Source organism: Triticum aestivum, chromosome 7B (assembly GCF_018294505.1).
Source record: "Triticum aestivum cultivar Chinese Spring chromosome 7B, IWGSC CS RefSeq v2.1, whole genome shotgun sequence".
In the NCBI taxonomy this organism is placed as follows: domain Eukaryota; kingdom Viridiplantae; phylum Streptophyta; class Magnoliopsida; order Poales; family Poaceae; genus Triticum; species Triticum aestivum.
The window spans coordinates 99,043,274-99,070,177 of NC_057813.1; the positions used below are offsets into that span (position 1 = coordinate 99,043,274).

The window sequence follows — 26,904 nt, forward strand, 5'->3', positions numbered from 1 at the left end:
AAGTCAATGTTGGGCATTGCTGGAGGAGTTTTATTCAACGCGAACTGTCGAGGGGGTCCCATAAATCACCCGACCGCGTAAGGAACGCAAAATCCAGGAACATAACACCGGTATGACGGAAACTAGGGCGGCAAGAGTGGAACAAAACACCAGGCATAAGGCCGAGCCTTCCACCCTTTACCAAATATATAGATGCATTAATAATATAAGAGATATTATGATATCCCAACATAATCCTGTCCACCATGGAGCAATCTTCAACTTCACCTGAAACTAGCAATGCTATAAGAGGGGCTGAGCAAAGCGGTAACATAGCCAAACAACGGTTTGCATAGGAAAGGTGTCAAAGGTTAGAGGTTCATGGCAATATGGGATGGCTCGATAAACAGGTGATAGGTAGCGTAGCATAGCGATAGAACGAAACAACTAGCATAGCAATGATAGTAGTGAGATCCAGGGTAACGGTCATCTTGCCTGAAATCCTGCTAGGAAGAAGAACGAGTCCATGAAGTAGACGAACCAACGTAGTCGAACAAATATTCACGAACGCAACGTTACCATAACTAAGAAGCAACACCGGAAAGAAACAAACAACATGGTAAACAAACATCACATAAACATGGCATGATGCACAAACAAGTATGATGCATGTCCGGTTTAATGAGGCATGGCATGGAAAACTGCAACACACAATACTACAAATTAAATGGAGCTCAATATGCAACGAGTTGCATATTGACGAAACACCACATTGACATATTTAGTTTAATCTCGTTTAGGTACACATCAATATTAAATGTTGATTAACATGGCAAGAGGTGAAGTATAACCAAACTACCTATCTAGGCAATTTTAAATGAGGCCGGAAGTAACAAACAACAATTCCGGAAAATCCCCATATGCAAATTATGGATTTGGTACTGTTCTGCCCTAAACACAATTTTATTGTTGTTAAACAGGAAAATAAAGTGGACCATGTTAATCTAGGCATTTTTTCACCCCATTTACATATAAAGTTTATTTAAAATGGAGCTACGGTTATTTAGTTATGAAATAAAGCATTTTAGCATGGCATTTAAGCAAATTAATGCAAACATCAATTTTAAATATTTTAAACATGGATGAAAGTGACATATTATTAATCTACACAATTTTCTGATCATTTTACATATTTAAATTATTTTAATCCGATGCACAGTTTATTAGTTATTAAATGCATGAAGTTAAAGGGGGTTTCTGCAAATCTGTTAAATCACTGGATAATGACAAAATTCGCAGGCAGGGAAAAAAATATATGCAGGCCGAATCTGGAATAGGGGCTGAACAGGGCAGGCGTTGGGCAGCTCACCCATGGGCTAAGGCCCAGGCTGATGGAGAGGCCAAGCGAGGCCAGCTTGGGCCTGGGAGGCGCGCTGGGCCGGAGGGGAGGGGCGGCCGGCCCACAGGGGGGTCGAAGCGGTCAACAGGGCACCGGTCGTCGAGCTCCTGCTCGTTGTGGCCGACGCAAGGGAGGCGGCGGCGCTGCGCCGGCGAGGCGGGACAGCGCTCCGGCGAGCGGGGCAAGGCCGAAGGGCCGGGAACGGGCGGATCAGGGCGGCGCGGTGCCGGATCCGGCCGCGGGAGGAGGTTGGAGGGCTCTGGCGCCGGCGACTAGCAGCAGCGGCGAGCTCCATGGAGACCATGGTGGCGCTGCAGCAGAGGGAGAGGGGGGTTAGAGGAGGAAGGAGAGTAGAGGAAGGGAGAGCGGGGCGGGGCGGCGCTGACCTGCTGGCTCCGGCGGGGCTGCCGGGTCGCCGGCGGGAGGCGTGAGGCGGCGGTCTCGATCCAGCTCGGGATCGAGTGGGAGGAGGGAGCCAGGGGCTTGCGGGGCGCTCGAGCAGCGAACGGGCTCGGGCGGGCTTCGGCGGGGCCCAGATGGGCCTGGCAGGGCCGCGGTGAAGTGGGGCGCGGGGGAGGACGCACGGCGTGCTGGGGTTGGCCGCGGGGCGCTAGGAGGCGACGTGTCGCGCCCGGATTGGTCCGGGACGCAGCGGCGGTGGCGACAAGTGGCGGAGGTGGAGTGGCCAGGCACGGATTTGGAGGAGGGGGCGGCGGCTGCGAGATAGGAGGTGGCTGGCGGCGCGGGAAACGAGGAGGAGGGAGGAGAAGGCCAAAAATGGCATGGGGAGGGTGTATAAATAGGCAGGGGTCTAGGGTTTGAGGGGTTAGGAGGGGTTTTCGGACCCTCAGATCGCGATCGTGCGCTCCGGACAGAGAGGGGGACTAGGTGGCTGCAGGTGGGCTGTGAAGAGAGGCCTCGAGCTGAGAGGAGAGGAGAGAAGAGAGGCCCGGCAACAGTTTCCGAAAACCGAAAACGTCTGACGCTAGACCGACTATATCGCGGTTATATATTTAACGGTTGGGCAGTCAAACGAACTCCGACTGCGATGAAACTTGGCAGGCGCTCTGTCTACACTATAATAAGACCGCACGACAAGTTTCAACCCATTCCGAGAATATTTTTATGCCACTTAAGAAATAATATTTCGGAGGTGCCGCGGGCGCGTGCGAGTGTGTCTGGATTCCGAACGGACAACGGAGAGAACCGGGGAAACCCAAACGGATGCGAGTTTTATGAAAATGATGCCGATGCAATGCGCATGATGCTATGAGATGAGATGCATAACAAGAACAAAATGCAAAACAACAGACAAAAACCCAACCACGAAGGAAATAATAAATCACATCTCCGGAAAAGGCAAGAGTCGGAGTTACGAATATGGAAAGTTGTATCTGGAGCGTTACACCGGCCTAATATCAAACTGCATGTGATCATTTGCTTGACAGCTACCGGGGACCATTCAGTGCCGCGCAATATAACTGGCGCTCGCAGCATCGTCTGGGTGGGCCACCCTACATCCGTGAAACATGAAAAAACACCGAAAAAATTGCTCTCAACAGGGATTCAATCTCACGCCGCCGAGCTTCTGCACAGCGAGGCTAACCACTCGACCAACTTACTGCTAGTGATTATTTAAAGCGCAAATCGCTTATGAACAGAAAACGTAGACGCGCTATTTGTTCTGCATTACACTGTAACATTTAGATTTTTGAATTATTTGAAAACATGTTCAAACAATTTCAAATGAAGTTTATGAACATGCACAAAAAGTTCGCGTATTAAAAAAAAGTTCACCAAACCGAAAAAGTTCATGTATTCAACAAAACTTAATGAATTCCAAAGAAGTTCATTTGTTAAAAAACGTTCAGTATATTTTGAAAAAGATTGCAACCTCGAAAAGAGTCTATCAATTGAAATTTTTTAGAAAAAAGTTCATTGAGTTGAAAAAAAATCAGCAATTTTGGAAAAAAGTTCATTGAATTTGAAAAAAAGGTCAAAAAATTACAAAAATGTTTAACGATTTTCAAGAAAAGTTCATTAAAAATGAAAATAGTTCATCGATTTTAAGAAGAAAAACTTCATCGATTTTGAAAAAAGTTCATCGAATTTGAAAAAAACTTGTTCATTTTTCAAAAAAGTTCATTGAAAAATGAAAATAGTTGATCATTTGAAAAGAGATCACGAATTTGAAAAAAAAATCATCAAATAAGGAAGAAGAAAAAAAACAGAAAATGAAAAATGAAAAAAAGGAAAGAAGAACAAGAAAATAAGGAAAATATGTAACCTATCAGTTCCACTGAAGTTGTCGAGTGGTTAGCATAGTGTACCATGAAACAGGAGGTTGCTGGTTCGATTCTCTCGGTGTGCGCCATCTTTTGTGTTTAAGAAAGCCGAATGACAAATGAGGAGTTAGGCCGGCCCAACGCGGAGGTCTATGTGCGCCCGTTTGCAAAATGCATGCAAACGGGCGCCTGGAGCGCTAAATAGGAAGTGCCTAGCTACCGCACTAGCTGCCGAAAGAGCCATGAGTACAACTAGGGATTGTGACGGTGTCGGCAAAATCATGGAGTGCTCCTTTTCAGCGCTTCGAGCGCCAGGTGGCCGAACCATCGCTCACACGCGCCTCCTGCATGGGCCGACACATCTACGTCAGCAGTTCGCTCATTCTATCACTCCCCGTCCTTCGTGCCCGGATGAACGGTTATCAAGTTGATCGGTTTGACTTCTGTAAAAAAAGAATGTAAAATAAATTCATAAATTTGATTTTTTAATAAAAAGTCCTGAATTTTAGTGTTTCTTAAAGATCTTAGAAATGAGAAAAAATCATGCATCTAAAAAAAGTTCATTGTTTGAAAAAAAAGGTTTCAAAAAAATTTCATCGATTATGGAAAACTCCACAAATTTGGAAAAAGTTCACAAATATTTTTATAAAATTTCATATTGGAAAAACATTCATTGATTTTGGAAAAAAATCACATTTTTGAGGGAATAAAGTAAACGAATTGAAGAAAAAAGTTGATGAATCTAGTCAAAGTTCATGAATTTGAAAAAGGAAAATATTCATGAAAATTAGAAGGGAAAAATAGAAAAAGAAAAGAAAAGAGAAAAAACACAATAAAAACCAGCCAAATAAGGGACAAAAACAAAATTGGAATAAAAAACCGGTGAGATAAAAAAACACGAGAAGACCAAGACTACTATTACAACGCTAAATGGAACAGTCCGTTTCGGTCGAGGGTGTGCAAGGCTACCTAATACAGTGCCAAATTGGATTTGGGGGAGTAATTAACCAAGGGTTATCCCTTGGAGCCGCAAGAATCACTTGTGGTGGGCTGAGAGCGTACTTTCTGCAGCCGCCACATGTCGCGTATTGGCTGCTCCCTCGGGATTTTGTTTTACTTTTTTTGTGTATGCGTTTTGGATTGTAGATGGTTCTATTTTTTAATGGCTTTTTGGTTTTTGCTCAGTTCTTTCTAGGCTTTGGAGAGAAAGAATTCAAAAAACAATTGTGCAGAAAAACGCTTTTCTTCTGTTTCTGCGAGAGGCGCAGATTTGCTTCACATATGCATAGCTTAGGTTCCGTGAGAGGCAGATCTATGCCTCTCAAAAAGGGGAAAACCTGTGCTTTTCTTCCATGAGAGGAACATATTTGGTTCTCGTGGAGGCGCAGGTTAGCTTCCGTGAGAGGGACATGATGATGCCATAGACCTAGGGTAGGGTCATAGGCCTGACCTATACGCCCTACCCAAGGTCACTACCCTAGAAGCGAAGACATTCAAGGAACAACAAAGAGTACCAATTGGAGGCGTCGAGTGCAATCCACTCGACCGGTCATCCCACTCGGATACCCCCCCGCCTGGTATCACTCGACCAAGACGAAGCCATTCGACTATACGAGAAACCACTCGACCTACATAAGACCAGGAGTCACTCGAGACGGCAACGGTCAGGCGTTCACTTTGTGGTCTTAAAGGTCAATTAATACACTTTATATCTGGCGTTACCAGTAACGTCATATCTTTATGAACATTGAACCCCTATAAAGGAGGTGGGCTAGGGTCCTGGCGCACTCTATATAAGCCGCTCCCCTCCTCTGGAACAAGGGTTCGTACCCCCTGTAAAACACACTCCCATATTCTAGTTGACCGCCTCAGGGCACCGAGACGTAGGGCTTTTACCTCCTTTGAGAGGGGCCTCAACTCGTAAACTCTTGCGTACAATCTCGCCATAGCTAGGACCTTGCCTCCTCATACGTACCCCCTATACTTACTGTCAGACTTAGTACCACGACAGTTGGCACCCACTATGGGGCAAAGCGTCTTAGCGACTTTCGGCGATGTTGTATTTTCTTCGATCTTCATCAACATGGTTTCCGGCGGCGGTTTAGTCATGGGTCGCGAGTTCCGACTCGGCGCGCTCACTTTCGTCGCCGATGACTCCGCCTGGCTCCAGGAGGCCCCCCTCGACGTTGAGGTTCTCCTGATCCATGGTTCGTCGCACTTCCACGTGAGTGCTTGCGGCATCCTCCTTCGGCAGCCGTCGACCCCGTATCAGTCGGTCCTCGCGTCGTCGTCTCACTCTGCTGGATGCCACTGCAAGCAGTCTGGTCAATCGCGGCTCTAGCGGTGGGTGAAGCACGCGGTGGCTCGTCAGGCGTTCACCCCCCAAGTCGCGGTGATCGAGCCCGACGTATTTCACTGCGGTTCAGTCGACCTATCGACTGATTTCGCAGACACCTTTTCCATGAGCGGGAGTTGTGACCCCGCGGTGGAAGTCCTCATGGTCGACTCCCATCGCAGCCCACCTGGTTTTTGTCACAGTGGTGGCAGCGGTGGTGGCGACGGCCCATCAATCGGCCATGAGGACTATCAGCCCCAACCTCTCAGCTCGCAGTAGAGGGAGGAGCTGCACCGCCGCAACATGGAGGCTCTCCAGACCCCCATCATAGGGGAAACCGCCGAGGCTCCTGCCTTGGAGGCAGTGCGTGTGGCCATGCTGGCTGAGCGCACTCGTTTGGAGAATTTCCAACATTCTCTCGATGAGCGTGCCCGTCGATTGATCCCCGAGTCCAGTCGAAATCCACGGTAGTTGTTTCCACCAGAAACTCGGGTATTCTGCACACCGATTCAGAATCTTGTAGCTGCTGCGCGTATCGAAGAGTCCATTCAGCCTCTCGTTCAGAGGCTGGAAGAGGCTTGGAACAGATCAGGGCGCTGCTCCGAGCAGCAGGAGACCAGAACTCCGCCGTGTCCCAGTCACGGAACAAAATTCACAGTAGATTAGTAAGGGCAGACACCTTTCAGTCGGCACACAGTCCTAGGTCGCCTTTGTGGTGCGGAGATCATGATCACCGCCAAGATCGGCACCTGGGAAGAGCTCATGGAGAGTATGATCATGAGTATGCCCGCGACAACCACCGTCGAGTGCCTTCGCCCCTTCCGAGGGACTGGTCATAGACGCCATGACGGTATTATGATAGGCATTCGTATGGAAATGACCACAGAGTTCTAGTCGACCCCAGAGAGCCTGGCTTCGATGCAAGGTTAGTCCTTGTGCAGGGTTTGGTCAACCGGAACAGATCATACAGAGAAGGGCTGGATAGAGACAGTCACAGTGGGAGCAGGTCCATGTTTCCGGTCCAGAGTGTTTCGGAAGAGCCATCAGAGCCACTGAGATCCCTCATAACTTCATATTGGCGACTGGCGTCAGTAAGTTCACGGAAGAGTCAAAGCCCGACACTTGGCTTGAAGACTATAGAGTGGTTGTGCACATTGGTGGTGGCAGTGATGAGGTAACCACGAAGCACCTCCCTCTGATGCTTGAAGGTTCTACCAGGGCCCGGCTGAATCAGCTGGCCCCTGGGAGCATTTTGAGTTGGGATGAGTTGGCCCGAGTGTTTACCAGAACATTTTAGGGCACCTGCAAAAGACCTGCTGGTCTACCAGAGTTACAGCATTGCGTGCAGAAACTGAATGAAAACTCGAGAGACTATATCCAGAGATGGATCACTCTGCACCATACAGTGGAGAATGTGTCAGATCACCAAGCATTCTATGCCTTTAAGGAAGGTGTTCTCTATAAAGAGCTCAATCTGAAGTTCGGTCGAACCGGAGATATGTCCCTGACTCGGATGATGGAGATTGCCACCAAGTACGCTAACGACAAATAAGAAGACCGACTCTGGAGTGGTAAGAATAGACCAGTCGCCCAGGATACCTGAGGAGGAAATTCCAGTCAGAAGCAAAAGCAAAAGGTTGAGGCAGCAGGTCCTGCCGAGGCAGCAGTGTTGAATCAAGGAAAGTTCAAGGGTAAGCCCAAAGGGCCTTGGATCCCTAAGAAAGTGAAGGACCAAACAGGAAATGATGTGATGGATTTGTCGTGTCATATTCACACCAAGAAGGATGAGGAGGGGAACCTGATTCTCCCCAAGCATATGACTCGACAATGTCAACTCCTAATCCAGAGCTTCCGAGAAAGCCAACCCAATGAAAAGGCCAAGGAGTCTGATAAGGAGGAAGACAAAGATGATGATGGTGGTTACCCCAATGTCAATGCCACCTTGGTGATTTTTGCCGATCTCGGGAGCAAAAGTCGACTGAAGGTCATTAACAGAGAGGTGAACGTGGTTGCTCCGGCAACGCCAAAATATTTGAAGTGGTCAAAAAACCCTATTACATTCGACCGGTCTGACCACCCGCCACCCGTTGCTACCCTTGGGCGGCAAGCGCTGGTAGTCGACCCATTCATTGGGGGCACCTGACTGACCAAGGTTTTGATGGATGGTGGTAGTGGTCTGAATATCCTATATGCTGAGGCCCTCAAAGGAATGTGCATTTCGATCTCCAAGCTCGGCGAGAGCAACATGCGATTCCACGGAGTCATCCCAGGAAAGAAAGCCGACTCACTCGGTCAAATCACTCTTGACGTGGTTTTCGGTGATGAGTAGAATTACCGCAAAGAAAAGTTGATGTTTGAGGTTGTGGATTTCCCGAGTGCCTATCATGCCATTTTGGGCAGACCTGCCTATGCTAGTTTCATGTCTCGACCGCATTATGTGTACCTCAAGATGAAGATGCCTGGCCCCAAAGGCGTGATAACGGTTTTCGGTAACCGTCAAAGAGTAGAAGACTGTCTTCAGGACGGTGCAAAGATAGCAGATGAGCAGATGGCAGCAGTAGAGTTTCAAGAGTACCAGAAAACTGCATATCCGAGTGATTTGTTGCGTGCCAAGAGGCCTGCCTCGGAGTCTGCATTTTAGTCGACCGGCGAGACCAAACTAGTCCATGTTCACTCGACCGACCCCAGTGCTGCTCTGACCCATATCTCAATGACACTCGACAGCAAATAGGAAGAAGCGCTCATCGAGTTCCTCCATGAGAATTGGAGAAGGCAAAACCCGTTAAGGAGCATCTCCGTCGGTCCGCCGCGGAGAAGAGAAAGGCAATTGGTGAGGAGGTGGCTCGGCTTCTGGCCGTTGAGCTCATCCGCGAGATATACCACTCCGAGTGTCTCGCCAATTGTCGTGGAAATATCATGTCACCGGACAAAGGACACGACGATTTTATACTAGTTCATCCCCTTCGATGAAGGTAAAGGCCTAAGTCTAGTTGTGATGGGATTATTGGGGTCTCGATAACCAGGGAGCAAAACACGCTATGCCTGGCTCTCAAGTTGTTGTTTTTTGTCCCTGAACCGCCGCCGGGTCGTCCCCTTATATACACGGGTTGACGCCCGGCCGGTTTACAGAATCCTGAGGCCGAATCGTACAAGTTTCTGGCTCGGTCTCTCCTTTCCTAACTTACAATACAAGTTACATAACCATGACGGTTTACAACTATGGGCCCTAATCCGCCTTTGGGCTCCGGGACTCTAAGCTTCATTAGTAAAGCGCCATCTTCTGGGTCTTCGTGGGCTTCAATATAGTTGAGGGTGAACCGGCCCCTCCTGGGCGGTTTACACTCAGTAGTTATATCGCCAACATTAATCCCCAGATTGATTTGAACCTGTTCATGTCAATCTTCAGTACTTCAAGAAATTCTGTGAACATCTCCTTTCATTTCTCGTAAACCGCCATGATGTTTTCTCCTGTAAGCTTTGTTAAACCGCCGTGACATCATCTTTTGGACACAGCAACGGATCATCATTACATCATATCTATATAAAAAGATTAAAAAGATTCCTTCATAAATGGTATCCCGAAGATCGAGGCGACAGGCGCACCCTCTTTTGCCGCTTCAGGCTCCTCGATTTTAGCGCCTGCCACTTATCCCTTTCTCCTTATAAACAGAGCCGGCGGGTCTTTCCATTCTCTCCCCTTGCCTCTTCTTCTTCCTCTCGCGAACCCCTACCGCTCGAGCTCCGCCACCGCTGCAGGGCGCACCATCGTCTTTGTCTCTGCACCGACCAGGCCGCTGCATCAACCTGAAAGGCTCCAGAGAACAGCGGCACCCCTCCGCAACAAATCCTCTGTTGTAAGTTTTCCTTTTCCGCATCTTTAGATCCATACTAGGGTTAGCGAGTTCATATGTACAGTTCCTTGTTCATCTCAGTTCTTCGCACTTGCTTTTGCCATGGTTTGTTTGATCCAACAGTAGCGTAGATCTCATGCGGTAGTTGCTCCGCATCCATTTTCGGCACTAGTAGATCTTCCTTCTTTGTAAAGAATCCTCAGTAGAACGCATGAACTCTGTTCTACTTAACGCCTTTATAGGTTGCAAAAAGTTTTCTTTACTAAAGCATGGTAGATCCAAAATAATTTCATCATTGTGTGAAACCTGTTTTCTGCAACACTTAGTGAATTTCATCTCTGTTGCTTCCCTCATAAGCGGTTTAACTTGTAGAAAATCATAACCCGCCTTGTACCATTAGCCCGCACTTAAACCGCCATCTAACTTGAGTAGCAATAGCCGGTTTAACATGCATAATTACCCGGTTTAACTCTGGTTGGTATACCTCAACTTTGAATCGTAAACCGGCCTTCGTGCTTTTTTCAGTTTCCTTTCCAATATGACCAAGCAATTCGCCGCATGTAACTGGGTTCCTTCCCGGATCACCGAAAAGCAGCTCAATGGATATGTGTTGACTGGCGCTTTGGCCAAAAAAGATGTCCTCCATTGGCGAGTTCCATGCCCTGAGTGCCCTCCAGTACCTCAAGCCGGGGAAGTGATTGTATTCATGCAGCATTTAGACCGGGGTTTTAGTCCGCCCGGTTCAAAGTTTTTCCGGGATGTGCTTGCTAGCTTTCAACTCCATCCTCAGGATATTGGACCAAACTCTGTGTCCAACATATGCAATTTTCAAGTGTTCTACGAAGTTTATCTTCAAGAGGAACCAACTGTTGAGCTCTTCAGAGACTTTTTCCACTTAAACTGCCGGACCGAGTTTTCTGACGGCCCCAACACTGAACTTGGCGGTGTATCAATTCAAAAAAGGAAAGAAGTTGACTTCCCTCATGCAAAACACCACAGCCATCCAAAGGACTGGAATCAAACATGGTTTTACTGTCTGAACACTGCACCTGCTGATGAAAACCCTCTGTCGGGTTATCGTGCTCAGCGGCTTAGCAATAGCCATCCACTGCCTCCACGGCTCACCGCTAAAGAGCGGCAAGTTTATGCACCGCAAATCATTAAGCTTCGGGCCCTCCTAGCGAACGGTTTAACCGACATTGACCTCATTCGATGTTGGGTTTCATGGGGTATTCTTCCCTTAAGCCGCCGCTCCAGTTTGATGCATGAATACACCGGAAACGTTAAAGACCCTCAACGGTTTAATGACATAGAATTGACTGATGACGAAGTTACTGAAGCCATGAAGAAGATGTTGGATGAACCGGTCACTCAATGCAGCAAGACCGGATTGGCTCCTTTTTGTACTTCCAACAAACCGCCAGCAGTAAGCACTTTATCCTTTTCCACCTTTGTTGACCAGTTTCCGCTTTAACCTTATTCTGATAATCCTTTATTTAATTTTCCAGGCCAACAGTTCTTTCTGGAAGAGAAAACCTTCAGACAAACCAATGAGGACTCAACGCCCAAAAAGCAATGTCATAAAGAAGGCGGGCAAGAAGAAAACTGGCTAGTCCTCTGATCCGCCTGAGGATGTCAATGAATCAGAAAACGAGGTAGAACTTAACTCCCTTGGCTCATTTTTCGTACATCTTATTGATAATGATTATTAACAGGATGATGCGGAAGCCAGTCGTGCGGACCATGTTGAGGTAATCATCCTTTCTTCCAATTCAGTACATGTGCCGGTTCAAAGACTTTGCCGTACAGTTCGGGAAGTAAAATATTCTCACCCTCTTGCTCATTTGGATCCACACTTTTCTTTGAGGACACATCAACATGAAGGTCGTCGCACAACCCGGCACAGCGGCCAATAGGTCACTTCTTCCGGTTTACCGGATACACCAATTCGGAAACGCCGTCCATAGGTTTCTTGTTCTCCCGAAAGTCTTTATCCCTTGAAGGGTTGCTTCCGTGACCCTCTTAATCCGTCTGACTCGAATTACCAGGTGTCTTCCAACTCTTCATTTGGCAATTCATCCACCACCCAGATGCCTCCCCTCAAGACCGTCCCTGGGTAAGGATAATGTCTTTAACTTTGTCTTCTTGCACCAGTTTACCAACTGACCTCTTGTTTTAATATCATAGTGCCAAAGCTCGTCTGAGCAAGAAAGCAAGGACCATTGTCCCTACTGAAGAAGTTGAACCAGACAGAATTTCAGAAGGCGCTGACAAAGAAGTTGATATTGCCATTGATAACCCTATACCTCAAAGTCAGGATACATATGTTGAAGCGCCAGAAGTCAATCCGTCCAGTCCACATGCTGATCCTCCAAGCCCAGCCAAAGGTGACGATGTGTCAAGCCCGGCCAGGGATACTGTCAATCCGCTAACCCCCTCAAAAGGTGGCAATGATGATGTTGTTATCACTGGTCATGGTTTCACTGCCCCTGGCAACCCAGTTATTTTGTCAAAGCACACCGCCAAGGAGGAATTTGCAGCTATGGGCAAGGGGAAAGGGAAAACAGATTTGTCCAGCTTCGTTAACCTTAGCGCCGAGGAGCTTCATTCTGGATTTTTAAACCGCCTCTTCACAAGCCGGGACTATGAGGCCGGTTTGGTGAACTTAATGAAGGAGCTCTATGAGGTAATCTTCAAAACACTTTAAATTTGCTTGCAACATATATCAACTCCATAGTAGCCCCCAAGGGCCGGTTTATCTCTTGTAGACAAACCGAGTCTTCTGATATTTAGAATACTTGAACTGAGTAGCCCCCAAGGGCCGGTTTAGCTTATCAAGATGAATCGGGACTTTCTGTTAACCCTTTGTCTGTATCAACTGCCTTCAGTTTGTCATTTCACTGATCAATGAGGCATTAGCCCCCAAGTGCCAAGTTTAATACTTGTATTGAACCTTGGGACTTTAAAATATCCGGTTTAAGAAGCAATTCGCATTAGCCCCCAAGTGCCAAGTGTATAACTTGTTATGCACTTGGGACTTGAAGAGATACTAACTGCTTTATCATCTGACTTTGTAGGCTGACATAAATATCAAAGAGTCTCGAATCACCAATCTTCAAGAAAACATCAAGTCCCAGCAGGAAGCACTCTCTAAAGCCAAAGAGGATCTAAAGGGCGCTTTGACTGCCATGGAACAATTGAAGGATGGATTCAAAACTGAACTCACCAACTAGGAAACCGAAAAGGCTGATTTGTTGAAGCGGGCTAAAGACGCCGAAGCAGCTCTTAAACCGGTTGAGGAAGAGCTGACTGGGCTGAAACATCAAGTGAACGCCATGACAACTGAGTTTTTGGTAAGTACTTTATAATAGCCTGTTCTGAAGTATTGTCAACTCTGCCAGTTTAACATTAAGCTCTTTAAACCATCGCAGGAAATTGTATTGCTCATTTAGGCGCAGATATGCGGATGAAGCTGAAGGCGGCTTACACATTGATTGAGCAACTGTATACCGATGCACAATGAGTCATCTTTGCATATTCATACAACAAACCGGCACCCACCCTGATCAAGGATACCTTGGCCAGGCTCTCAATGACTCCTGCTCAGATAGAGGAGTTGAAGCGATTGGCTGCCAAAGCGGGCGCTTTGCTAGCGCTCACTCGTGCCAAATCATGGATAGCTGACCTGGATCAAGTTGATATCGCCAAGGGCTATCAGGATGAACAAGAAAATAGATCAGCATTCGACAATGAAGCCCTCAAGGCCCTGACCAAGGAGATGCATCTAGTAGCAAGTCAGTTGGCTGACAAGGTGAATTTAACTTCGCATCGGTCCTTCTATGATGCCAACAACCATCGAGGTGACACTGCTGTAAAGGAAGTGCAGAATCTTATTCCGCCAATTCGTAAGCACACTTATGCTCCTGATATTGAACCATCCAATCTGATAAGTGTCGAGGCTTTCTTTGAAGCTTTAACCCGGATTGACTGGACCACCGTTGACTTCCAGCCATTGGGTGGAGAGGAGGAGGTTGAACCGACGCCTGAAGATCCATCAACATCACGTCAGCCCGGTGATGAGTCTTGATCCGGTGATATGGTTATTGCCACACTTTGTTCTATGTAAAAACAATCATTATTTTGGGCCTCAAAGCGCCTTGTAATAGGCTAGTTAAAATACTTTGCTCTGTGGCACTGATGCATGATGTTGTTGATCCGCCATGATATTTGCTGTGCTTGATTACACTTTATAATTTTCATGCGATTCTGATATCTGCATAAAAAGAATTGTCCTGGCGGTTTACCGCCGGAAGGGTCATAATGCCCAAGATAAAGCCTGGCTGATAACCAGAGCTGAATAAATCATACCTGTTGATATGAAATCACTTAGTTGGTTTACCAACTTCAATTGTAGTAAGGGTGAAGACCCAAATCATGAGTATTGATAACTCCCACTGAGGGAGTCCTGGACTAGAGGGTGTCCGGATAGCCGAACTATCATCATCGGCCGGACTCCAAGACTATGAAGATACAAGATTGAAGACTTCGTCCCGTGTCCGGATGGGACTTTCCTTGGCGTGGAAGGCAAGCTTGGGAATACGGATATGTAGATCTCCTACCATTGTAACCGACTCTGTGTAACCCTAGCCCTCTCCGGTGTCCATATAAACCGGATGGCTTTAGTCCATAGGACGAACAACAATCATACCATAGGCTAGCTTCTAGGGTTTAGCTTCCTTGATCTCGTGGTAGATCTACTCTTGTAATACCCACATCATCAATATCAATCAAGCAGGACGTAGGGTTTTACCTCCATCAAGGGGGCCCGAACCTGGGTAAAACATCGTGTCCCTTGTCTCCTGTTACCATCCGCCTAGACACACAGTTCGGGACCCCCTACCCGAGATCCGCCGGTTTTGACACCGACATTGGTGCTTTCATTGAGAGTTCCTCTGTGTCATCGCAATCAGGAGGGATGCCTTTGCCTGTCTTTAAAGACGGCACCGTCGTCAAGGGAGCTTTGGCCACCGGCCAAACTATCCGGCTAGGCGGTTTTCTTATGACCGCATGTTCGGCCGCCGCTCCGACAATGACCTCTCAGGTCATCAAAAGCAATCTTCACGTCAACTCGGAATTCGCCAAGCAGCTAGATCCGATGGAGCTCTCCTCCGTAAATGAGCTCTTGGATCACATCGCCGCCCTGGGAGTCGCTACAGACTACAATCAGATTGGGCTTAAAACCGATCTGAGAGAAATTAACTCTCCCCAGGCTACCCACCACGTTTTTGTGGTAGAGGAACAACGCGGCGACTCTTCTTCTATGTTAAAGACCAGTTATGTCTGAATTCCCGATCCCTCCATGCCGGATTCCCGTGGAGGGACGAACGTCAATCAAGTACTGGACCTAAAGTCAGGCGTCGGACCAGATTTGTTGGATAACATCCAGCAATCCAAGCTTCCAAATCCGGAAACTTCTCGGCCTTTGAGCCTCAGATTGGGCGGGGTTCCGAATTTAATTCCGCCCACCCACCCAAACATAAGTGATCTATCTCAAATACGGCAAGAGCCCGATGAAACAGTACATCATTACTGGGCCAGATTCCTCCTGGTTATGGACAGGATAAAGGACTGCCGTAAGGAAAGTGCAATCTCAATTTTCTGCAACAATTGCACGGACAAGGGAATCACGAACGCCATAAGTCGTCGCGAAGTTACACGCTTCACCGACCTGTCGACCATAGTACAAAAATACTGTGCGTGGAGAGTGCCTGGAAAACCAAAACCAGGTTTTGGGACAATCCGGCCCTGAACACAACCCTAGTTTGAAATAAGAGGGTGCGTCATACTCAAGCACCTGGGTTAAAAACCAAAAAGCAAAAACCCCCTAAAGGGCACGGAACCGTACTGGAGGGATGGCTCAATGGACCCTGTAAAATCCATAGTACAGAGGGCGCCACTCCAACACATAGCCTTCGAGCATGTTGGATACTATGGCAGGTGGCCAAAAGTGGCGAAGGTTTTCTAGCCCCGGGTAACCAGCCAACAGTACCAGTACGGTATTAACAGTCTTCGAGACTTTCGCATCAAATAATATGCAGAAACGAACAATCCGCAGTCTCGCCGAAGTCTACCAAGTAGCAACAACAAATCCATGGAGCGACACGGCTATCACCTTCAATGCCAGTGACGAACCTAAATTCCGAACAGCCCGAGCACCAGCCGCATTGGTCCTCAGTCCGATAGTGGACGGCTTTCGTCTTACCAAGGTACTCATGGATGGCGGCAGCGGATTAAACCTCATCTACGAGGAAACCCTCCAAAAAATGGAAATTGACTGGAGCCGCATTGAGCGAAGCAGCACAACCTTTAGAGGAATAATCCCTAGTCAGGAAGTACACTACACAGGAAAAATCACACTAGATGTAGTGTTTGGCTCACCGGACAATTACAGGTCCGAGGAGGTCACGTTCCAAGTGGCCCCGTTCGGCAGCGGATATCACGCCTTGTTAGGGCGAGAGGCATTCACAATTTTCCAAGATATACCCCATTATGGGTACATGAAGCTTAAAATGCCCGGGCCCAATGGAATCATCACTCTTGTCAGTGATCCAGATATAGCACTCCACGCTGAAAATAAGACAGCCGCATTAGCCTTAGAGGCACTATCGAAGCCCTAGTTGCAGAGGAACTCACTGTGCTGCGCTCCACGATGGATAGGGACGATGTGATACTCGATAAGAGATCTAAGTCCACCTCTTTTAAACCAGCAGACGAAATAGTCAAATTCCAGGTCCATCCAACGGACCCCACAAAGACGACCTCCATTGGGGCACAATTAAACCCTGATGTAGAAGCCGCACTAGGAGAATTCCTTCGGGAAAATTGGGACATTTTTGCCTGGCACCCTTCAGATATGCCAGGAATCCCACACAGGCTGGCAGAACACAACCTAAATATCCTAAAAGGATTCAAGCCAGTCAAACAGGCTCTTCGGCGGTTTTCCGAACCCAAAAGACAGGCAATGGGAGAGGAGCTAGCCAAACTCTTAGAAGTCGGATTCATCAGAGATATAAAACATCCGGACTGGCTAGCAAACCTGGTAATGGTACCAAAAAAGGACAAATCCTGACGCCTTTGTGTCGATTTCAAAGGCCTTAACAAGGCCTGTCCAAAGGATCCTTTCCCCCTCCCCCGCATCGACCAAATCATCAATGCTACCGCAGGGCACGATTTATTGTGCTTCCTCGACGTATACTCCGGATACCATCAAATCAAGATGGCAGAAAAAGACCAGGTCGCAACGGCATTCATTACTCCATACGGACTGTTCTGCTTCAACACAATGCCCTTCGGACTCAAAAACGTCGGCGCAACATATCAGCGCATGATTCAGACATGTCTGGCTACCTAGATAGGCAAAACAGTGGAGGCATACATAGACGATGTGGTCGTTAAGACCAAACACGTCGAAACTCTAGTAGATGATGTGAGGCTTACATTCGACAACCTCCGAGCATACGACATTAAGCTCAACCCAGAAAAATGTGTTTTCGGTGTACCAGCCGGAAAGCTCTTGGGCTTCATTGTATCCGGTAGAGGAATTGAAGCAAACCTAGCCAAGATCCGAGCTCTGTCACAATTGGATATCCCAAAAGACCTCAAACAAATACAAAAACTAACTAGATGTGTGGCGGCTCTAAGCCGCTTCATCTCTCGTTTGGGAGAAAAGGCACTGCCCCTCTATCGCCTCCTCCGGTGCACCGAACACTTCGAATGGACGGATGCTGCCAAGGCCGGACTCAAAGAAATTAAGGCCATATTGGCAACAAATCTGGTCCTGGCCGCTCCCAACCTGGGCGAATCGATGTTATTATATATCACAGCAACACATCAAGTTGTCAGCACGGTACTCGTCGTCGAACGAGAAACAGAAGGGCACAAATTCCCTCTTCAAAAACCAGTGTACTACGTATCCACTGTCTTAACTCCATGCAAGTCCCGGTACCCACATCATCAAAAGATAGCGTACGTGGTGTTCATGGCATCCCGGAAGCTGCGACACTACTTTCAAGAGTGTTCCATAATGGTGGCCTCCGAAGTACCTCTCAACGATATTATAAACAATCGCGATGAGACGGGCAGGATTACAAAATGGGCCATTGAGCTCTTACCATTTGACATAACCTACAAACCACGGCGAGCTATAAAGTCGCAAGTTTTGGCTGACTTCATCGCCGAATGGACCGAAGCCGAACTCCCTAAAGAGTACGACACATACTCCAATTGGATCATGCATTTCGACGGCTCCAAAATGTTGGCTGGCTTGGGGGCTGGCATCGTCTTGACGTCCCCAACCGGAGACATAGTCCAATACGTACTTCAAATAATGTACACGGACTCCAACAACGCAGCCGAATACGAGGCCCTTCTACATGGTCTCCGGATGGCAATCTCCATGGGTATTCAACGCCTAGAGGTGCGCGGGGATTCAAACCTCGCAATATCCCAAGTAAATGGAGACTTTGACGCCAAGGATCCGAAAATGGCAGCCTACCGTAACGCCGTCCTAAAAATGTCAGCTCGGTTCGAAGGACTCGAATTCCACCATGTAGCCCGGGATAATAACCAGGCAGCAGACGTGTTGGCACGCATCGGCGCAAAACGCGACGCCGTCCCTCCAAACATCTTCCTAGAGCGGCTCTTTAAGCCATCCGTATTATGGGAAGAGGAGTCCGGAAATAACAACCCGGAACCAACTGCACCACCCAACACGGAACATTCTGACACAATCGGTGGCTCAGCCAATGAAATAACACCTTCAGCCCACGAAATAATGGCAGTAATTGCCCCGTGGACGGAACCATTCCTAGCCTACTTAATTAGGCAGGAACTTCCCGAAGACCAAAATGAGGCCCGCTGCATAGTTCGGCGATCTAAAGCCTACAAGGTCCATGAGGGAGAACTTTATAAGAAAAGCACAACCGGAGTCCTTCAAAGGTGTATCTCCGAAGAGGAAGGGCGAAATCTCCTGGCTGAAATTCACGCCGGACTCGGCGGGCACCACGCCGCAGCCCGGGCCCTTGTAGGCAAGGCCTTCCGTACAGGATTTTATTGGCCGACAGCCCGGGCAGATGCTCAGGACTTAGTCCAACGATGCGTCGGTTGCCAGCTCTTTGCTAATCAAAGCCACATGCCACCCACCGCCCTCAAAACTATACCCATCACTTGGCCGTTCGCGGTCTGGGGGCTTGACATGGTTGGACCCCTTAAAGGGGGAACCCACAAGCAAAAATACTTATTGGTCATGGTGGACAAATTCACCAAATGGATAGAGGCCAAGCCGGTTAAAACGGCAGAATCCGGACCTGTGATAGACTTCATATCCGGGGTAGTACACCGTTTTGGCGTCCCCCACAGCATCATCACTGATAACGGCACGAATTTCACGGCCGACGAGGTTAAACTCTGGTGCAAAAACATGGGCATCAAGCTCGACTATGCTTCAGTCTATCACCCTCAAACTAACGGTCAAGTCGAACGAGCAAATGGTCTAATCATGAGCGGCATTAAACCCAGATTAGTGCGGTCCCTCACGAATCTAACACGCACTGGGTAGAGGAGCTCGACTCCGTACTCTGGGGGCTGCGGACCACGCCAAACCGCACTACCGGATTCACACCATTTTTATGGTATACGGCGCAGAGGCAGTTTTGCCCTGCGATATAATTCATGACTCACCTCGCGTGCGCATGTACGAAGAAAGAGAAGCCGAGTTGGATCGGCAGGACAGTTTGGACGCCTTAGAGGAGGAGCGCGACGTGGCAAAATCCCGTTCCGCATTCTATCAGCAGCAGGCTCGAAGATATCAAAGCAGAGAAGTACGGGCCAAAACTTACAATGTTGGCGAGCTAGTTCTACGCCTGCCGGACAAGAAAAAGGACAAACTTAAGCCCAAATGGGAAGGTCCCTTCATCATCGACCAAGTCCTTACCGGCGGTGCATACCGTCTACGCAACGCATCTAACAACCGACTCGAGCCGAACCCATGGAACGCAGCCCGTCTCCGAAGATTCTACGCCTAGCGCCGGACTCAGAGTTCGTCTCCTTCCTCCGTCCACCTTTCATATTTTTTCGCTGTCTTTTGTTTCCCTCCTTTTTCCTCCCTCTTTCAGTAAAAGCCTTTGAGGGCTGATCTGCGCATTGTTCGCACACACTCGATGTGCTACTCGCACTCGTTATACCTGGGGGCTTCTTTAACAGAAGCTTATTTATACGGGCTTCATGCCCAACACATGTGTCATACTTCCGCATGTACCTTTTACTCACCATTATATGCATCGATATGACTTAAGTTTTGGCCAAGCTGGGTTGCCTGGCTCCTGTGCTTACCCCTACGTTCCCGATTGTTCGGCTAGGAGGTAAAGGGAGCACCTCTGCGATTGTTACTGCCGGGTCAGCCGGATGTGTACCTCAGACTGGGTGAAGCCGAAGGCTAGCGTTCTTAAGGGAATATTCGGTCGGTGACTTGAAAGATGATTTATTACTTATTTATTTATCTGCCCCCAGATGCTTTTTCTGCTCTTTTCGCAGTCCGGACATGCACTTTAGGGCATGCCTCCCAGGGAAAGGAACCCCTAACGGAACTATTCTCCCTGGAAGATGTTTCTTACTAACCATGTAATATAACATAGCTAGTTGGGCACTTGTCTGATAAAGCACTTATGACCCCTACGCCTGGTCTCCATGCATGCCCCGGTTTTTGTATAACCGTGAGGGTATTCGGACACACTCCGGACTGTTGGGTCCCGAGGTTGAAGCGAAAAGGTCCGCAAAGACAAACGATCTACAATCCGGCTAGAAGGCATTTTACATGTCATTTTAAATTACATCGTCAAACTGACTGATTGTACTCCTCTTCAATCCCATCTAACAGGCTGTCTAGTTTACAGTCCCGTTGGGAATATTTCGCGGCCAACTCTACTTGGCCGTACATCAGGCTCACAGGGATCTCCTTCCCATCGGGCCCCACAGGTCCGACCTCGGCCATGTGGTTTGGATCAGCCTTCGTGTACCGCGTCTTCACCATGGCCCAGGCCTCCCTGGCGCCTTGACGGCAGGCCGATATCTTCCACAGACGGAAGCGCTGCCATACTCCCTGAAGCTTCTCAGCAAGCCCTCCAAGACCCTCGGGTAGGGAGACGGAAGGCCATAAGGCCTGAACGACGCCGCTCATCACCTGCCGGACATGTTCATGCAGTTGCAGCAGCTCGGGAAGAAGGTCACCCGTGGAACCAGGCATTTCCTCCGCCGGACGACCCGTGAGCACACCTACAGACACATTTCTGTCAATCGACTTCCTCGCCGAACTCTTCTTTTCAAAAGAGTTTGCTCAAGCACTTACTGTAAATGCCGCGACGAAGCCGCCGATTCTCCTTTACGGAGTTAGACAGCTGGACCCGAACATCTTTTAGTTCTTCGCCCAGCTGGGTGTTGGCATCTTGGAGTTTGTTCCTCTCCTGCTGCACCCTCATAAGCACCTTCTCGCCGGCCTTCAGCTGGCGCAGCAGATGTTGCTTGTCCGGATCTAGTCCGGCACCCTCTGCAATATTATTGTTAGACTAAAACACACACGCCACACTTCACAAACTACTTCTCTTTTCGAAATATGTATTACCAGAGGGGGTCTCTGTGGCTCCCCCGGCGGCGGCTAGTGCGGCCTCAAGTTGGGCCTTGCATTCTTGAAGCTCCTGGGACAGGTGGGTATTCTTCTCCGTAAGATCCTGCATAACAAATGATCCTTAAATCAGTTAGTTTAACTATTTTAAGTCTCGGGGGCTACTGGCATATATAACTATTAAAATTCCTCACCCGTATGTCTTTCACATACTGCTCCGTGGCTCTGGTTAAACCATCTTGAGCAGCACGGAGGTGCGCGTCTCCCGCATTAAAGGCATTCAACGCCTCTGGGGAGAAACACGCGTCACGAAGAACTGTCCGACGGCGCCTGTGATTCATGGCGCTCTCCACCTCAGACCTGGTGGCGGACAACCTGTCGGCATCCTCCGTTGGAGGAGCATCCGGCTCGCGCCTTGCGCTCGCCTCCCCCTCCGGACCAGGTGTTGGAGCCTGGCTGGCGGAGGCTTGGTTGGCAACCTCTCCGGGCACAGTCCGGCGAGCGCTCTTTCTCCTGGAAGAATCATGAGCATTAATATACCTCCCAGGAGTCTTTCCCTTAAAGACAATGGTGCGCCATACCTTTGCGGCGACGTTTCGATTCGCGCCGCACTCCTCTTCCGCCTGCTGGGCCGCACTGACCCTGGTTGGTCAGTCGCCGCGGGCTCGGCTTCCCGCCGTAAAGGCACCTCCTGCGAAGCACCGTTGGTACACGGTGGTCAGAAATAAGCATTAAAAAAGTAATGGTGTCAGGACTTCGGTCGTACTCACCTGGGAAGCCGGAGATAAACCGGGGTAGTCAGCCGTAATGGCGACTAGAGCATTGTCTATGCTGAGTTGGTGGAACACCCCGTCAATCAGTTCCACCATTATGTCCGGATCCTCCCCGGAGGCCGGATCAAGGGATCTTCCCGGATCCTCGGGTTGTGGAGTCGGGCTTTCTATGCCCTCCACATCCCGGCGCAGTTCCTGCGTCGAAATCATAAAGTAAGACACTTATCTTTGAAAGCACGGATCGGATATATAAACGTCCGCTTACCCAGCTCCGAGGGTTATTCATGGAGAATCCATTCAATGGACTCGTGCGGAGGAAGTCCTCCTTCTCCCCCTTGTACAAGCCGGACAGGATCTTCACCAGATCGGCGGCCGATCCCGGCCCCTTGCGGCCATGACGGGTGGCGTCATTCTCCCCGTTGAAATCCCACATGGGGTGGCCCCTATATTGGAGCGGCTGCACCCCTCGCATAATGCATGTGGCCATGACTCCAATCATGGTCAATCCGGAATGGGCCAGTAACCTTATCCGGCCCATCAGATATTGGACGCTCCTATCATCTTCCCGTTGAGGGCTCCGCGGGCGCCAACTCAGGCGTTTCTTCAGAGGAGCGTTGCTAAACTCCGGGAGGCCGATCCGAACTGGATCCGGCAGCGGGGCGTCTTCCATATAGAACCACTCCGAAGGCCAGTCTTCGGACGCCTTCTTCGGGGTTCCGGATAGATATCCGGTCCCGGCGATGCGCCATATTTCGGCTCCGCCCACTTGATATATCGACCCCTCGTGAGAACAGGGTACGAGGCAAAACAATCTCTTCCACAGCACAAAATGGGGCTCGATGCCCAAGAACAGCTCGCAGAGAGCTACAAAGCCCGCGATGTGCAAGATGGAGGCAGGTGTGAGGTGGTGAAGTTGGAGTCCATAGAACTCCAGGAGCCCCCGGAGAAACGGATGTATGGGAAATCCGAGTCCCCTTATTAGGTAGGGGACGAAGCATACCCGCTCTCCTTTGGAGGGATTGGGGACGCTCTCCGCCTGCTTCCCACCCTTGTAGGTGGCCAGTCCGGCTCGAACCGGGACCATAAAGGCTGGGGGAAGGTATCCCTCTGCTTGGAGCATCACTAACTCGCTATGCGGGACTGAACATCTCCTCCAATATCCTGGCTGAGGACTGGGAGCGCGAGAGGAGGAGCCGCGTCGACTGTCCATGTTGGAATGGATTTTTGTCAGATGCGCTTCGATGAGTACTTGCGGAAGGAGGATGGTGTGATTCGGATCTGGATCCTCGCCTCTCTTATAGGCGGCTTATTCGCGCAGCTAGGGGGTAAAACGTAAAAATACCCTGCCTTTTTGCATTCATACGACACGTGGAAGAAGGCCATTATTGGACGTAGAAGCCAAGGAGCGCAACATTTATAAGGAAACCGGACACTATTCGGCAAACACATGGAATATGGAGGAGAACCCGCCTTGCAAACGCCGAAGACAATATACGCGCCGGACTCGTCGTCATTGAAGCCTGGTTCGGGGGCTACTGAGGGAGTCCTGGACTAGGGGGTGTCCGGATAGCCGAACTATCATCATCGGCCGGACTCCAAGACTATGAAGATACAAGATTGAAGACTTCGTCCCGTGTCCGGATGGGACTTTCCTTGGCGTGGAAGGCAAGCTTGGCGATACGGATATGTAGATCTCCTACCATTGTAACCGACTCTGTGTAACCCTAGCCCTCTCTGGTGTCTATATAAACCGGATGGCTTTAGTCCATAGGACGAACAACAATCATACCATAGGCTAGCTTCTAGGGTTTAGCCTCCTTGATCTCGTGGTAGATCTACTCTTGTAATACCCACATCATCAATATCAATCAAGCAGGGCGTAGGATTTTACCTCCATCAAGAGGGCCCGAACCTGGATAAAACATCGTGTCCCTTGTCTCCTGTTACCATCCGCCTAGACGCACAGTTCGGGACCCCCTACCCGAGATCCGCCGGTTTTGACACCGACACCCACCATGCAATGCTGGTGTGTAATAAGTCATGTCAGGTTACAATGAACACCAGATGATCAAACTGGCGACATGTAGTCAAAGCCAGGCCGGGTTTTTAAACACCGGTTTGATAATATGGTATGACAACTTGTAGTTGAAAGCCAAGCCGGGTTAACAAAAACCGGGTTGATAATATGGTCTGACAACTTGTAGTTGAAAGCCAAGCCGGGTTAACAAACACCGGGTTAGTATGATGACTGAAAAGCCATACCGGGTCAATAGACACCGATTCAACATAAAATTCATCTAAAGAGAAAAATCTTGACAAAGGCAAATAAAACCGTGTAGTCGAGGCTTTTCAAGGGCTGCCAGGCCCAAATTCGAGGCTTTACATGGGCTGCCAGGCCACTGAGTTAAACCATTTTGCAAAGCCTTTTAAGATGGACCTCCAACTAACCAATCGTCGTTTTAACTTTGACAAGTTCAGGGTCTGTATAAGATTGACTTGTCAAACGTTCGGTGGGTCATGCCAGGATTACCTGGATAGGAGTGGCTTACTTGATGAAGGCAGGTTAACCCGGGGTTTTAGGTGAATACACCAGGCTTCCAAGCCGTGGGTCAATACCCAATTACAAGGGTCCTTTCAAACTCTTTGTTACTTTACACAAAGAGCCACCAAGTAACTTTGTGAGATGTGCTCATTGGGTGCCTATGTTTGAGTTGTGCATAGCATTCAGACTCTCTTTGGCCCCATGGGTGTGAAGCTCCCAAGCTGTATTGTGGCATGATAGCCGGTTTAACAGGTAGTACTCTGCTTTGCCAGCTGAAGCCCCCATGTAACTCAAAAGATATTTGAGAAAAAACAGCAGAGGCCCTACTTAGAGCAAGGATGCCGGTTTATTATATTGATCTAATATATACATTGTTGAAATATGTACATAAGAGAAGCCTATGGCTCAAGTATAGTAAGGCGGAACGAGAGCTATGTTCCATGGACTTCGGGACTCCTCCTCAGAACTGCGTGAGTTGTCTCGAACGTCAATGAGGTAGTATGATCCATTGTGCAGATTCTTGCTGACCACAAAGGGTCCTTCCCAAGGTGGGGATAACTTGTGCATATCGGTCTAATCCTGGATGAGCCGGAGCACCAAGTCGCCTTCTTGAAAGGTTCTTGTTTTAACCCGGCGGCTGTGATAACGCCACACGTCTTGCTGATAAACCGCCAAACGAGCCAAAGCCATGTCCCATTTTTCATCTAATAGGTCCAACGCCTCCTGGCGTGCTTGCTCATTGTCCGCTTCAACATAATTGGCAACCCGGGGTAAACCATGAAGAAAGGGGTGTAACCCGTTGATCTGTTGGGAGTGGTATCGATGCTCCATAACACAGAAGGCAATTCTTCCACCCAACAACCCGGCGTCCGCTTTAAAGGAACCATGAGCCGGGGCTTGATACCCTTCAAGATTTCTTGATTGGCTCTTTTAGCTTGACCATTGGACTGGGGGTGTGCCACGGATGCTAAGTCAAGCCGGATGTGCTCTCTCTGACAGAAGTCCTCCATCTCACCTTTCGAAAGGTTTGTGCCATTATCCGTGATGATGCTTTGTGGAAAGCCAAAGCGGAAGATAATCGTTTTGAGAAATTGAACCACGTAGTTGCATCACACTTGCTGACGGGCTCCGCTTCAACCCATTTAGTGAACTTGTCATCCGCCACCAACAGGTGGGTCTTCTTATCCTTGGAGCGCTTAAAGGGCCCCACCATATCAAGCCCCCAAGTAGCAAACGGCCAAGTGATGGGAATCATCCTTAGCTCTTGAGCCGGAACATGAGCTCAGCATGAAAATTTCTGACAAGTGTCACACCGTTTTACCAGATCCTCTGCATCAGCATGAGCTGTCAACCAATAGAACCCATGACGAAAAGCTTTAGCAACCAGGGGCTTTGAACCGGCATGATGACCACAATCCCCTTCATGAATTTCTCATAGAATCTCTTGGCCTTCTTCAGGAGAAACACAATGCTGAAATACGCCTGAAACGCTGCAGCGGTGTAACTTGCCATTGTGAATAACCATGGACTTGGATCACCGGACTATCTGCCGGGCCAGAACTTCATCGTCTGGTAACTCGCCCCGGTTCATATACGCCAAATATGGAACCATCCAATCCGGAACAACATGTAAAGCGGCCACCAATTGGGCCTCCGGATCAGGAACAGCTAAATCCTCCTCTGTAGGCAACTTAACAGACGGGTTATGCAAGATATCTAAAAAGGTATTGGGAGGTACCAGTTTACGCTGAGATCCCAGCCGGCTTAAAGCGTCTGCCACTTTGTTTTTGCGCCAATCAATATGCTCAACCTAATACCCTTTGAAGTTGTCGACGTTCTGGGAACGGGGGTACCCAGACTTGCCTGCCTGCGGCCTGTGGCGTGGCTCAAGGAGTGGCCCAGTACGGCCCATCTTCGTCAACACAAGCTCAAGACCCTCGCGAGGGGCCAAGCCTCGCGGGGCGGATGACAGGAAGCTTCCTCAGGAGCAGCCTCGTCAGGCTGGCTCGCGAGGAGGCGGAGAGATCAAGGCGGGGTACCTCACGAGGTGCCCGTGACGCAAGCCA

At 49.0% G+C, this 26,904-nt stretch overlaps 1 long non-coding RNA gene across 1 annotated transcript; it reads right to left on the minus strand.

Moving 5' to 3' along the window:
* Positions 1–503: 503 nt before the first annotated feature.
* On the minus strand, positions 504–2,142 carry LOC123161833 (uncharacterized). Its single transcript, XR_006480905.1, has 3 exons — positions 1,765–2,142; positions 1,349–1,689; positions 504–563 (listed from the first exon to the last, which is right to left on the minus strand). It is a non-coding gene; the product is annotated as an uncharacterized lncRNA (long non-coding RNA).
* Between the last annotated feature and the right edge of the window lie 24,762 nt (positions 2,143–26,904).